At 41.8% G+C, this 14,812-nt stretch overlaps 1 protein-coding gene across 1 annotated transcript in view; it reads right to left on the bottom strand.

Moving 5' to 3' along the window:
- Nucleotides 1-14,812, bottom strand: part of hs3st1l1 (heparan sulfate (glucosamine) 3-O-sulfotransferase 1-like1) — a 34,334-nt gene that overhangs the window by 2,129 nt on the left and 17,393 nt on the right. The gene's annotated exons all lie outside the window — the stretch shown is intronic.

Genomic DNA, 14,812 nt, shown 5'->3' with positions numbered 1-14,812 from the left:
AAACACAAGGAGAGGGATTTAGAGCATTAAATCAGACTTACAGTGTGGCTGAAGGGCCCCTCACAACCATGGGAAAATTAAAATTTGCTGTCTTGTCTCTTTCAGATTTTTTTTGTTTTATCTTTTATTACAAGGATTGTATTTTATTATTTCTTCTTCTTGTCAAATGCTTTGCCTTCTATTAACCAAGAAACAGCATATGTAAAAATGTTCCCCTGCTCTGTAGCAAGAAGCCATGAGCTGAAATAGCAGAACACATTTTTTTTTAAATGTCATGGAATTAATTTAAAATAAACAAAAGTCTTCAGATACCTTCATGAGGAAAACAAGCTCAGAGTGCTGTTGCTTACACTGTGCTAGTCAAAGCAACGGGGCCGGGCTATGCAAACATCCAGCTCCAACAGCAAAGGTCACGGTAAGGTAATCTAAACAAACGCAGATATTCCCTGGCTGGGAACAGACTGCCAGACACACACACGCACACACAAGTTCAGAGTGCTGTTCTGGATACATACGGCAGACAGATTGTGTGTTCAGCACATATTACTCATCACTTATATTGTAGGCTAAAAATGGGTTACAGATCATTTTGAATAGATTTTCAAACCTGGTCTTCTTGTATAGAGTTCCCTTCAACACACTGTGATAAGGTTTTAGCATGCAGGAGGTGATCTTCCCCATACAGATGCTGAGTTCCTGCGTCACTCTCTGTAGATGGCATTTACTGTAATTACATCTATTGGGGTTTAAAATGCTAAATTATTAAAGCAATGTGAAACTGCGTGGCTTTTATAGCAGCGGGGAGGCTGCACTTTTCCGAACTTTTTTTCTTTGTAGTTTTTTCTATCCACTTTTCCTGGTAAAAAAAAATATAGAAAGCTTGTTCTGTTTCCTTTTTATAAATGGAGGCTGATGAAATATCATCTTTTGACATTTCCATGTTCCTTATCCTCAGTAAGTTTGTACAATAAAATACCAAAGTAAGGCTAAAAAGTTTGGTTCTAAAAACTGTAATAAAATAAATTTAAAAAAAGGTTACTCAGTAGAGTGTAGATCCCCGCCAGCTGGCCACATGCTCCCAATCTGACCGCAGCCACTCTAGACAGTTCTTGTAATTCATGTTTCCAAAGCATCCCAGAAACTAATAAAAACACATGCCTCTATTTTTGCCTAATGCATTACACAGAGCAGATTGAGTTCTGCTAACAGACACTGTGTATGAAATACAGATTCAATGTAATTATGATGATGAGTGATGATGAGTTTTTGATAACTAAAACACAGCTATGCTACACAGATCTATGATCCATGTCGCTCATAAGTGGACTTTGGATGCTACAGCACAATATAGTAGAAAATAACAACAATAAACACAATAAAAACAGAACAAAAAAAATATTTAACTATGTAGCCTGCTTACTTGCTTAGCACGAGCACAAATAACAAGCAAAAATGACCAAATCAACAAAATCTGCACGTCTATATAATTGTGCATGCAAAATGCTCCACCACTCCCAGTGTGGTATGACGCACTGCAGCAAATGGAACAAAACTGGGTTGTACCCTGACTGTGGAGGGCCGCACCTGGTGAAATTGTCCTTTCCAGCTCCCTTACAGTCAAGATGGCAGAAAAGATAACAAAAACTGTGATTTATTCATCTAGTTTCCTACCTAACTTTAGTGGACCCTAACATATCAGGTATGGAATTAATCAGCAGATGCTCCTGTTCTACTGAGACCAAACTTTTCTTTGGATTGCTGACGAATGCATAACAAAGGCCAAAATGCAGCATGCAACAGACGGTAAGGCGTGTTGTTTTAAGTTGAGCCAATTTAAATAAAATTTGCGGCCCCTACCTGCTGGTTTAGAGGAGTGAGATGTTAGCAGTTGATGACAGTTTGAAACAGTCATTAAAACAGGTTTTTCAGCAATTATGAATCACTGCAACCACTAAGGATCCTAGAGCATGTAGTCATGAATGTGAACACAAAATTATATGCCGATTGGTCCAGTAGTTTGCGAGACTAATTGTGGACAGATGGATACGCACACGCCTGAGCCCCTATGCCTGGCGGAGATAATAAATCAAATAAAATGTAATTAAAAAATAATACGAGACAGATTTTGAGACAAACTCATTTCCAACTGATATGAAAGTAATAAGTAATTTTATTGTTTAGACACTGTCAGTAAATTATATTTGAAGAGGATAATTGATTTATGAAGCATGTAAAAAATAACTTAGCTGAAATCTGTGCACTTCAGTTGTTTTTAGTGACCAACTGCTACTATTAATTATGTCTCCGCTCGCAGAAATACTCTACCTCGAGTACAGTTTAATCACAGAGCTCCCTCTAATTAAGCAGAGTACGTGAGAAGTAAAACTACCAATGTGAACAACACATCTCTACAATGTCACCAGTGGCCTTTCTCTCACCTTTCAGAGTCTTTCAACCATATAAAGGCTGTGACACATGCCCTCGCTTCACACTACGATCCGTGGCTTGAGTGTGGGACTGGGCCTGTGAGCTGAGTGCAGGAGAGCTGACCTGCCCTACAGGGCCTGGGGTTGTGCAAGGAGGCACTTATGTGCTGTGACAGGCGCGCCTGCCTGTCAGCGTTTCCCTGGCAGAGAGCTGCCAAGTCCAATGCTAACAGCCAGGCAGCCAGACGAGCTTTCTGTCTCATCCAATTCCCCCCACTCCTCTCACAGCACACCACCACCTGGAAGGAGCCATTGTTTCACATTCCACTGGGCCTTATTGCTTTATTCAGCACTTGATGCATATCTTTCCAGCTTTTCATTCGGCACATGGCAGTCACGCTATCCGGCAGACCACTTAACCAAGACTATTTCCACTGAACACTGTGGGGCCAGTGGAGGGTTATACAGTGCAGGTTGGCAGGGAAGAACTATGGCCTCACTGAGTCGAGGAGTAGGATACAGCATCTGTGTGTGGGGGCTCAGTGTGAGCACTGCTGCTTCACAGCAAGACAGTCTGGATTCAAATCTTGGCTCTGGTCACTTTTTTGCATATGCTGTTTACATGTTTTGCTTCTGAGCATTTCCTTCAGGGACTGTGGAGGAGAACCATCTTAATCCCCTGCAGGTGTGAACATGACGGTGCGGGCATACCAGAGCTGGCAAGGTGACTTTTAGCTGTGGTGAAATGCGGACGAAACTGGCTATGCTAGGGACAGAGTGGTCAGCAAGTTGAAGCGTTTACACCATTTTGTCAAATACTTTTTTTTTTATTACCTTACACACTGGCTGCCAACGCTCACCTCATTAGGCTGATCAGGTATCTTTGTCAGTGTCATTAAAAGATTTTTGCAATCACTCGCATTCTTTTAGTCACAGCAGGCTGACGACTCAGTTTTTAATGCCACAGCAATTTCATGTTAGCTTAAATAAAAATGTGCCCAGTCACAGTGAGGCAACAGATTTTGCATTCCAGGATAGGTTAGAAAACTTTGTTTTCAGGTTTAGTCCCTTTGGTTTGGTTTTGGTTTGGTTTAAAATAAGTATGTTTTTTAGTAGCGTGATGTTATGTCATGTGACATACATCACATACATGACTTGACATTTCGTCCCTAGCACAGTATACTACACATACAATTCACAATAATACCAGCATAATTTTTAATCTGATGTGAAAAATTCATATTGTGACAGTCACAATATTTCAGACTTTTTGACACATTGACGTGATACTGTTACCCATGGCAACAACAAGTTTGGCTGAAAGTCTGGAGTTTATTTGACCCATGCATCTCCTCTCCTAATCACCCTATGCAGACTTCCTCTTTACACTACAGCAGTCACTCGGAGCATCAAAAAATGCTACTGCCCAGTGTGTCTCATACCATAAAGGCTGCCTTAGTGCATTGTTATCTAACTCTAAGGGCTACTGACCAAGTTCAAGTTCAATCAGTTTGGAAATGAGAGGGAATCAATGCGAGACAGGAAGCAAATGGGTCATGCCCCTGTTGTCAATTAAATCGACAGGAAGTTAATTCTGGTTTGAAAACACTTTCACTTAATAAATTCATTAATTCTTCTTGGCTGGTGAGATGCTCGAGATGTCTCCCTGCCTTTCACACTGGGAAATGCTTCTTGATGTATGACTATGAATAAGTCAGAATGAAAATGGAACTCGGTGCAGACAAAGGCATGATCGCTTATATAACAAAATCGAACCTATTCCCACTTGAACCCATGATGCCGAGCCTCGCCACACAAGAGCTGCACTTGCCGACCATTATCTGGGCTTTAAAACTTGTCTTTCACTAGAGCAAAAGTGCTGCCCACCGCCTGAGCTGACAGCACAGCCGACAGATCTACGCCGTTCATTATATCCCACCAGGCTAAGAGAAGGGCTCCACAGGTTCTCAGTGCCACAGAAAAACCAGGTTCCCACTAATTAACCCAAACAGCAGCCTCTATACGTCTACAGAACAAACCCTCATTCATATTCAGCAGGGCCCCCTGCCATTAACTGTGGCGGGCAGCAGGTATTGCACAGGGCAGCTTTGTTTTTCTAATGGGCCCTCATTAGACACGTTAGTACAAAATCATTATTACTGCAATAAAGCTTGATTACAAAGGCTGGCTTTTGTGCTATTAAATGGTCTGATTTCAAGTGTGGAAGTTAAAAGTATTAATCATTGTTACTATTCATATTATACACAAATGCACAAAATCAGCGACTATAAAAGTTGGATATTATTTTATTCTCAGCAGAAAAATATGTAATCTGAAGTAACATGAAGTGCAGAGACAAACCTCCTTATCTCCTGTTTTTTTTTTCTTTTTCCATCTCAGCCTCTTGTATCTCTGTTTCAGTAGCTCACAGCATTGTTTAGATGATCTCTTGTAAGATACAGTGACCTCCCCTCCAAAAACAAACTATCACTCGGGACGCAGAGACACACTCACCTTCACTCTGTTTTCTTCTGCACTTTCCCCTTTGCTCCTTCTTCTTTTCCTCAGCCATTCTTTCCAACAGGCCCTCAAAAAACCAGTACAATATATTATCCACCCACACACATCCAACTGTAACTCTGAAACTACTCCCACGTCCAGGATGGGTTTTAAATTATGAATGCATTTTGGTTCACAGTGGGATTCCTGGCTCGATTTATTAATTTCTGCTACAAGACTTTAGCTACTCAACACATAGAGATGATCGTCTCTTCCCTTCTTAACCTTTACCTTAGAGACATAATCATATGTCTCATAACCAAAAGACACTCTATTCACATGTTTAACTTTTGGGGCATATTATGTGCACTCCAGAACAAAACCAGTAAGTGTCGAAAGCACTGAGGAAATCAGCATGCAAGGGATTTTAAAGGGACACCTTGAGCACTGCTGAGCATTTCAATCCTCCAACCACGCTAGATTGACCATGATGTGAAGAAATAATGAGTCCTAATCCTCATCTATTTACATTACTGGTAAATCACAGCCACTTACTGGTGAGTATATAAGTTAGAGGCTGTGGTAGCTGGAGAACAGAGAGCTGCCACTTTCAATCTCCAGACTGGTCAAATAAACATGCAGTTGGAGAATGAGTAATGTTCTCGCCTCCCTAGAAAACTGTGGTGACCTTGACTTAGTTGCCTGTTAGCAAGGCATTTAACCTGCAACTTCCCACGATAAAAAAGCGAAAGCTCCTGAGAGCATCATCAACTTTCTCTGAATAAAGACCCAGAGGTCTTGTGATACTGTGATGGTGAGCATGACCTAAAAAAGTTGGCTGTGTTTGTATGTAGACCACAAAGTACATCCTCAAAAATGATCATGAAGTGGAATCAACACGTGTCTACAACAATTTCAACAAAAAACAAACATTATAACCTTCATAAAGGGAGGACTGCATTAGTTTTAGCTCGGTGTACCTAATAAACTGGCAACTGTTTGTACTGCAATGCCACTGGAACCTACTCTCCTCTGGGGCCACCTGGTGGATCAGACTAATTTTATAGAATTTTAGCACTTTCTGCACTTACGTCATCAACTTTTTTTTTTTTTTTTTTTACTGGAGTGATAGAGGTATATAATTCAATTCTTATCATCACATAAGTGTATAAATCTTTTTCAGTTTTTCTTCGGTTCAGGAACATACATAGATCACACTGCACTCTAAGTTTCATGTGTCTACCTCTGAAGGTGTGTTTAACCCCTTTCTGTCTCGTTTATCTCACAGCTGCCTCCTCTCATCCCTCTCTCTCATTACAGGAACCACAGGGAGGGGGGGCCATTAAGCTGTGGAGCCTCACTGAGACGTGCCCCTATCTGGAGTCTCACTCACTGAGTTCCTCACTGCGACACGCCCTGATCCATCATCGATCCCCAGACCCACATTTGATTCTCTGTTCATCCCCTCGTACATGAATCCCCAATTTGCATCCCACCCTTACACATAAGTGGCTTGGTCTACTAACTTTTCATTGTCTGATGGGTCTGATAGGACTTATTATAAATCGGATAAAGGTGGAAAGGTGCAGTAGACTTTAAACCTTGAGTCTGAGAAGTCTGAGAAATTAGGACAGGTGTTTGCTGAAAATAAAAAGAAGATCTTATGTGGCACCTTAGCAGCATTTTCAACACGTTCTCATCTCAGGTTGTCAAATACTGATGCTTTCTCTCTATAAGATGTACCCTTTAGTGCCTGTATGTGACGCACAGTTGTCTCCTGGGTGAAACACCTTCTAGCATGTGATAAACGTTGTCAAACAATCAGGCAACAAAACTACTTGGTTAAGTTTAGAAAAAACATCATGTTTTGGGGAAAATATATATATAACATGATTAAATACGTCACCTGTGCGAAATAAGTAAGTGACAGACAAGTTACATAACATTATGTTAAAACAGCACTGACCTTTGGTTTCACACAGAACAAAAATATTGGTCTCCCGGGTGAAAGTCCTGTCTTTGTTTGACCCATCCAAGTTCCCTCCTTCCCGCCCTATGTGGACTGTCTTGCTCTTTATACTACATGCATTGCTCTCACTGTCAAATATTGCTGTGGATGGGTTTGCATTGGAGATAGTTGAAAGACTGGTGCATCTCATAGAGCAGTCTTTTCTCACTCAGTGATTTGGAGTTAGACACTGATGCCAAAAGCCATCTTTTGCGGTAGTATGTTATGTGGATGAGGATGAGTGGCGTCAGTTCATAACACAGCCAGATGGCACCTGTCACAGTGGTATGATACACCGCTGGATGGCATCAGGTTCAGCCACTGCTGGTGATGACGCAAAATGAGGAGCTGAATAGTCCCTATAGGGCCAGTGGGAAGGATGGTTGATGGGTCCAACAAACCTTGGACTTTCACCCAGAGGCCCAGTGTCTGTATGATTGTAGAGCCAAACCATAATGTTTTTTTCCTAAACTTAACCACATGCTTTTGTTGACGTCCCAGCATTGGTTGCAGCATCCACAAATGTTAACAGCAGATGCAGGAGTGTGTAATATGTACATGTGAAAGTCCACTGACAAAGCGGCAATATGTGACGACTTGCGATGAGAATGTGTTGAAGAGATGATGCCAAAGGGTGCTTTCGGTGGCCGTACCACATGCTGAGGGGGATGATGAGCTTTGGTATTTGACGACCTGGGGATGAGAACAGGCTGGCATTTCACACATTTCCTTGTTTTGAACAGAAATTACACTGCAGCTCTGATGGTAAGCAATAGATGGCTATTTCGGGAGCTCATGAGTAACACAATGACCTAATCCACACCCACATGCCAGCAGAGGCATTCATTACGGACTTCAAGGGGAGGTGATCTGTCATTTGCTAGTACACCCAGACGCATGTTGCCCCAGGCACTAATTACAGTGTTTTAACTGTGATCTTCTATACGTTGAGTTAAACTTTCACAGTGTAATGCTCTTTTCAGCTCTTTTTTTCCTGCAGAGTGGTTCAGTGTGCAACACAGTCTCTTCCAATTACCGATCCTTCTGCCCACTGCCATCTGTGCACAAGTAGAACATGAGCTACCCGACTTGATGAAGGCCTGTGCCTCATGAACAAATATATGTTTATGCTATACTGGCAAAATCTGCAGGAAGCTCTGTATCAACAAAGGAAACAAAGGAAATGTTCTTGGTTTTCATGATTTGTGCAGAAATTGCAGAGGTCAAACGATTCTGCATCCGACCACAAAGTGTCATTCCGCCATGGCATTGCCCCTCCAGTTACCCAGCCTAAAAAACATCACTATTGTTCAAGTGACACCAGATCGCTTTAGCACTCTCTGTTACCCTGCTGCATACCCAGGCCCTGGCTTCCTCCAGTTTAGCTTTGACATTTGTCAATGCTCAGAGATTTATTTCAAGCATCAACTGACATTGTCTGAATTCCCAGGAGGCATTTTCGCAGATAAAATAGGCTGACTTGCTCATCACCCTTGGATGAGTGGAGGCAACCAATCCCAGGGACGCTGACTCACTCAGGGAAGTGTTCCGTGGTCGGTCAGAAACAACAACAGACATGAGAAGGAATTCAATCAGAGAGTGGCCTGATGATCCTCATTCAGGCTGCCACTTCTGATAAAGCACCTATGCTTTTCACAGCATCGAGATCTCCCCACCGCAACAGCCTCCTCATCACTGGCACTAAGATAAAGCTAATTCTGCTCTGCCAGTTTAATGCTACTGTAATTCTTATCAAGCTCTTCCCATCAAACCTTCTCTCACAATGAGTCTGATCTTCTCCATGTAAAGTAATTGCTTTACAGTTCATCGCAGAGGGAACACTCTGAAAATGCCAATTTAATCAAAACAAAAGTGCCAACTTTTCTCGTTCTTCTTGGGTCTAAGCTTTTGGAAAGCTGATGCTGTTCTCCAGTCTCGCAGGCATCCTGCAAAACTGCAATATACACATACATTATGGATGAATTACTTCATCAAATAAAAAGCAGGGCATCTTGTAATGAACTGTGAGAGTACTCTTAATCTTTGATGAGGCCTATCTGATGAATAGTTTAATGAGAAAAACTATGGTAAGGCCTGCTGGGTGCTGACAGAGACATCACAGCTCTGATGAGTAAAGCGCAGAAAAATGCGTAATGTTTAGAGAGTTTTATGATCTTGTAGTGTTGTTCATTAAATAGCATCAATCTTACAGCTCGTAAACAGCATTAAGTAATACATCTAGTGTAATCCCACCTTAGCCAAGTCTTGAGATATGCACTGTGCAAGCTGTACTCCAGGGCGAAGCATGTGATACATATTAACTAAGGTATATGTACACTGGGGGCTTGGTATTTTCTTCTAGGAGGTCAACGAAGATATCTCGTATTTATTTCCCCAAACTACAGCTGGTGTGTGCTGTTCTACTTGGAAAACCTCTCTCGCTCTGGCACAACAGCATCCTATTGGTAGGCGCGCGCCACAGATCACAGCCAGTGTTTTCCTGCCATCACAAATATGTATTCAGCACTGCAGAACTCGGAGGTTTAGTATTTGGACCTTCTGTGATGTGCTGTTGGCTGCCAAGTGCTGAAGTGATTCAACACCAGGCTGCAGTTAGCAAGCTGATAATAATGCATTCAACTTAAAGCCGTTTCCCACAGGGGCGTCCTGTGTTTGCTCGCATCAGAGGTCAAAGCATTATACAGTTAGATGTGTCAGTAGTGGTTATGGTGCTCCCTGCTGCTGCAGCGGGATATCACCGGCACACATACAGTACACACACAAGAGGGAGCACACTATGTGGCCAGACACACAGCGAGCAGAGAGAAACTGTAACAAAACTATAGTTTCTTACTGACAATCAGAAAAGTGAGATGCAGTTGGAGAAAGTCAGGCTGCAGTGACTGACCCTCAGTGTACATGACCTGACTATGACATTAGTGCAGGGCCACAATTAGCTTAATTTGTTTGTGCAGTACGTGCGAATGACAAATCAGTCAAGCGTAACTGTGAGATGTGAAGATCCGAAATGGAAAGAGTGTCAGACTGACACAGACAGCACACGCACTCTCAGGAACGTCATTTTGCCACAGCAAATGACCTTGAACTGGAACTTTCACAGTATCGAGCTACCTCATCTGCATAAGTAATTCAAGTTGTCGCCTCACATGCTGGTCATTGATTGTAACATGATCAGAGGGATCCGACCGCTTAGCTTGAAGTGGCCTCAGTCATTTATCAGTGCAGGAGTTTGAAACTTGCAAAGTCATTCCACAACATGTCATTAAGGATGGGTCCACAATTTATCGACAACAATAAAGAGTCATTTTAATGCTGAAACAGGTTTTGCTGGCTCTTTCCTCCTTTTCATATTGGCCATTAAAGGAACACATCAACCATAAAATGACAATTTGTTTATCAGTTACTCACAGCGTGTTTCCTTGAATTTATGAGGAAAACTTTGTTTTTCTCGCACGCCTGAGCGGTGAACGGAGTATCCAAAAAGGGCAAACATTCTTCATGAACTGAAGTAATAGGGAACGTCTGTTGACAAACTCTCACACATCATGTGCAGTATAATCCAAGTCTCATTTATCCAGTCGTATCCTTGGTACTTCCTAAACATGTGCATTGTCCCCAAAAAGTTACAATATAAAACCTACCAGAAGCATGCCCTGAGTGTACCCAGGCACGCTACTCATACGTGCATGAAGTGTTTTTAATTATAAGGTTGCTTGTGTTTGGGAAGTACTAAGCATATGACTGGATAAATGAGACTTGGGTTATACTAAACAAGCTTTTGTAAGAGTTTGCAAATGGATGCTTTAATATAGTTTTGCTTTTGTTTGATGCAGACCATGATTACTTTATTTCAAGACTGTTTGCCATTTTTGGATTCTTGGTTCACCATGGAGGCTTGTATGAAAAGCAGTTTCCATAACAAATCATGATTACACACGGTAAGTAGCCTAATTGATATACAAATGGTCATTTTGTGGATGAAGTATGTGTTTAAGAGATCTCTTTTTAATGTACGTCCAGTGTAAGTGATGGGAGATGAACAGCAGTCAGTTAATACGAGCAGAGCTTAATATTAACATTTTTGCTTGCCAGCCATTGTAGCCATGGGTTTTCCAAAGTTACTAGCCATTTAGACAGACTAAAGACTACCAGACATACAGACTACAGTCCTCAAACGTCATTGGCTGTGCTTCTAGTTCAGGTCGTCAGTCACTGCTGCACAAAGCAATAAGCCTAACACAAATGGACAAATAAAATGAATGAGCAAACACTGTGTGCAGTAAGTGCTCATGGGAATTGTAGGACTGCAATGTCACATTACAATAGGTTTATCATTTCAGATGCATTTTAAAAAGTGGCTAGAGAGAATGACTGTGTTACAAGCCACTGTCGAGATCATTTGGATTTGTTGGGTGGGTGGGCGGGTGGGTGCTAATGTCAAGCCCTGAATATGAGGCCTCAGCACTTAGTAAGGCAAATCAAGTGGCTATCTTCCAAACTTATTGACTTTTTACTACAGATGTCTTTTGTTACTATCCTTCCATTGCAGCTCAAGAGGGAAACGCTGCCCAGGGAAACACAAAGATGACATTTTGCACAAATGACTGTAATGAGGACAGTGGCTTTCATTCAGTATGAACCAGAGGAATTATTATGCAAGCAAAACCTGTTTTAATATTAATATGGGCACCCAGCATTTGTTTTTTGAAAGACTTTAAAATTGCAAACCGATTCTTTAAAAGACAGCGAGTGCAAATCATAGTACATTTAGACAAATATCAGGCAAACATTTGTTACCATTTAACTATTAATTAATCTATAAAATACTTTTTATAAAAAATTATGAACCTGTTTGTTTCAGCTCAACAAATAAGTGTAGTCTCACAATGACCATCGATAGGACACAAACTGTGCTCAGCATCATTTGCTGACAGGCTGAGCCCAGTTTGTGACTGCGCACACTGGCACCTCAGAGGCAAATAAAATCAGTTGCCTCCGTGCCCAACTTTGAGCAACATCCTTGTAATTTCCTACTTGCAGGGCAAACTAGATCGTAAGGGAAGTGTTTATCTATAATAACAATCTCCAGCTCCATTTCCTCATGCCTAGTCTCTGCCTCTCTGGCAGGGAGTGCTTCAGAGGACTGACTGGGCAGAGATGGGGGAGGATGTACGCCATCACAGCTCCACACGGCTGTCGTACACTCTATCATTACATTGTTTACAGCATTTGCCTGCTTCACGCCATTGCCTGTGTAGCACTGGGCAGCTATAGTCGGTGTTACCTCAGTGCAAAATTTCCCGTTGCCTGACAGGAAATGAAAACTCTTGTGCCAGCTGGGCTTTACATCTGCTTTTAAGACGACTTTCCACAACCAGCAAGGCTCTGTTTACACATTTTCAAGGAAGGCTAACCACAAGTATTGGCACTCTGTGTTACTTTACACTTTCTCCTTTGTTCTTTCTGGCAAACGTAACACCAGCAGCAGGTTGAATGCAATCCTAGCGTACACTTCTTGTGTTCTGCCTGCATAGCAAGGTGGGATTTGCCATCAGTTTGAATCACTAGAGCACGCACAAACTGAGATGAAGTGTGAATAAAAAAAAGAAAAGAAAAAGAAAAATTACTCCTGCCTTAAACTGAATTTAATGCACATGGAAAGGAAAACAGAATTGTTAGGTGAGATGCATGTGAAGAATTCAGGCTCATTTAAATAGCTGGAAAGACCTGTCTGGGACTTAATGACAATATCCGTGCATGTGCGGTTCTGGGGATGTGACAGAATCAGGTTAAGAAGATAGAGGGAATAAAACATCATGTCACTTCAGCAGGGTGACTTTCGTAGCAGAGCAGGGCTTCATCTCTGCTTGTGTGAGCCCAAAAGCTAATGTTAGAGCCCTGCTAAGGCTAATGAGTATGCAGTATTATTTTATATCTCCCACAAGAGAGCACAAGCACTGTGTATTTTATCCTTCAAAACATCACTATAGTGCTTGCTGAAATGAAACCCAGGCCGAAGATTAATCAACTTCAAGCACAAGACAAGTCTTATCAGAACTACATAACAACTTATAGTATGAGGACTTCTCACTGTCAATTTCATCTGTGCCCTCATGTTGCGCCGTTCTTCATGAATAAGTCATCAGTCCCCCACTATTCCCCTTTGGCTTATTGCTCATTCTGCCGCCTCCATGGCCCTGTAGAACCAACTGAAGTGTTTATGGGAGATAAGAGGCAAAGGAGGTCGCAGGCCCAATAACTCCTTTTATCACCCCACGTTCTGCAGCGAGGGCCATTTTATGGGTGAATTTGCTGAAGACGAATTCTTAATTAGAGAAGTTTGTGGACCCAGCATCAGAGGCCTAATGGGTGAATAAAATGAATCACCAAAAGGGCATCTGCAGGATTGCTTGTTGGCCTGCTTTGTTACTGTGTCTTGTAGCGAAGATGAGAAAACAGCCTTGGTTTGTTCTCAAAGCAATATCAATGAAAAGGCTTTTTAAAGACGGGTTTGTGGGGCTTGTTTGGTTAGGTGTGAATGCTGTATTTGTCTAGACGAGTCCGAGTCCTTTCGAAATTAGTTCAGGTTATTGATTTTCTCAGGGGCTTATCTTTATTAAAGGAGCCTACCTTGTCAATGGAATTACTGCCTCGGCCATTAAGGTGAGCTGATTCTATTTCCCATTATTGTAAGTTCCTGCCCAGGAGACTTAAATGGCTTAGGTTAATAGGAACTGCAATGTTTTGTCCGGAGATTATTTTAGGAGTCAACAAGTTTGTCAAATATAATATAAAACTTTACTTTTATCTCCTATACTTTGAAACCAAAAGAACTTTTTATGTCAGTAGGTGACTGGAGGGGGGACACCATTCACCTTCTTTGCAATGAAAATATGTCACACTACATAAGGACACTGAGCCATGAGTTTGAGGAAAAAGGCCTTCAAAAGTGTGTTATACGGTGGCCACAAAGAGCTCACTCCCCTCTTAAACTGGGAGCACATGCTGTATTCCAAGGGCTCTCCCAGAGGTAAGAAATACACAAAAAGCTTGGAGACACTTTTATTTTGTAGCCAACAAGGTAACAAAAACAAGCATACCATACAACATGGTGCAGGAAGACGAGAAAATATGGTTCATATCAGAAGAACTGCGGCCCGTTAGACGAATGAAGTTAGCCTACAGTTAGCAATGAACTCCATGTGACAATATCCACAAATCTGATTAAAAGGAAAAAAAAGACCTTTGAATATTTTGATCAGTGGATACTTGCATAGTAAATGAATATAAATTGTTGAGAAACGGACACATATTTGGACTTAAGGACTGGTAGGGAGTCACTACTTTTTCCGCGCTAGTAATTCTGAATAAATTATATTTGGTTGCTGATGGTTTCCTTACATTGGACTGAGGGATCAAATTGTAGAGAATGTTTATGACCAGAGTACAGTCGAGAAGTGTTCGCTGCTAGCTTGTCATCCAACACATTCTCACCCCAACCCCGTCACATATTGACGTTGGTCATGGATTTTTCTCGTCCACATACGACGTGCAAGGTACCCTGGGTGCGTTGGTGGTCGATGTTCTGAGATGCCATGTTAACTTCAGCCTGTTAGATGCACTGCTTTCAAAATACACTTCTGTCTTTACAGGACATTTTCCAACAAACACACATGGTTACGTTTGGCCAACATACTCATGTGGTTGGGTTTAGGCAACAAAAGCACATGGTTGGGTTTAGAAAAAAAGAACTGGGTTTGGCTTTACAATCATACAGGAAGCAGACATTGGCCTCCTGGGTGAAAGTCAGTGGCTGCTGGACCGATCCACCACCCCTCCCACCCGCCCTACTTGAACA

Source organism: Epinephelus lanceolatus, chromosome 17 (assembly GCF_041903045.1).
Source record: "Epinephelus lanceolatus isolate andai-2023 chromosome 17, ASM4190304v1, whole genome shotgun sequence".
Lineage (NCBI taxonomy): Eukaryota > Metazoa > Chordata > Actinopteri > Perciformes > Serranidae > Epinephelus > Epinephelus lanceolatus.
This window is presented reverse-complemented; position numbering and strand designations above follow the sequence as displayed.